Genomic DNA, 557 nt, shown 5'->3' on the forward strand with positions numbered 1-557 from the left:
TTTTTATTTTCTTTCTTTTCATATACAAATCAGTATGCATACACCTTTACATCGGTGATTGTTATTGTGATTCTGGATCGCATTGGATAACTGTGAAGCACTGGGAATAAATTAAGGAAACCATAATCACAATTTCTTTTATTGAGACTAAAAATAAATCTTGATTCTGCCTGGAAAAGAGGATTTCCAGGAGACTGGTTTAGACGTCCATGTGTTCTTTACTGCCTAAAGGGTAAACAAGAAAGATATGCCGTTATGTGTAAGATACATATAAGACAAGTATCTTCACTTACATTTATCCTCTTGAAACCAAAAATGAAATGGAGTTTTATCCTCTTTTTTTCCACATATCCTTCCTTTAACCTATCCTCTCTTTATCCATTCATCCTTCCATTTATTTATCCCCTCTTTATCCATTTATCCCTCCATTTACTTATCCTCTCTTTATCAATTTATCCTCTTTATCCATTTATCGTCTCTATCCATTCATCCTTCCATTTATTTATCCTCTCTTTATCCATTTATCTCTACATTTATTTTAACCAAAATAAAAGGCT

Source organism: Penaeus monodon, chromosome 23 (genome assembly GCF_015228065.2).
Source record: "Penaeus monodon isolate SGIC_2016 chromosome 23, NSTDA_Pmon_1, whole genome shotgun sequence".
Taxonomy (NCBI): Eukaryota; Metazoa; Arthropoda; class Malacostraca; order Decapoda; family Penaeidae; genus Penaeus; species Penaeus monodon.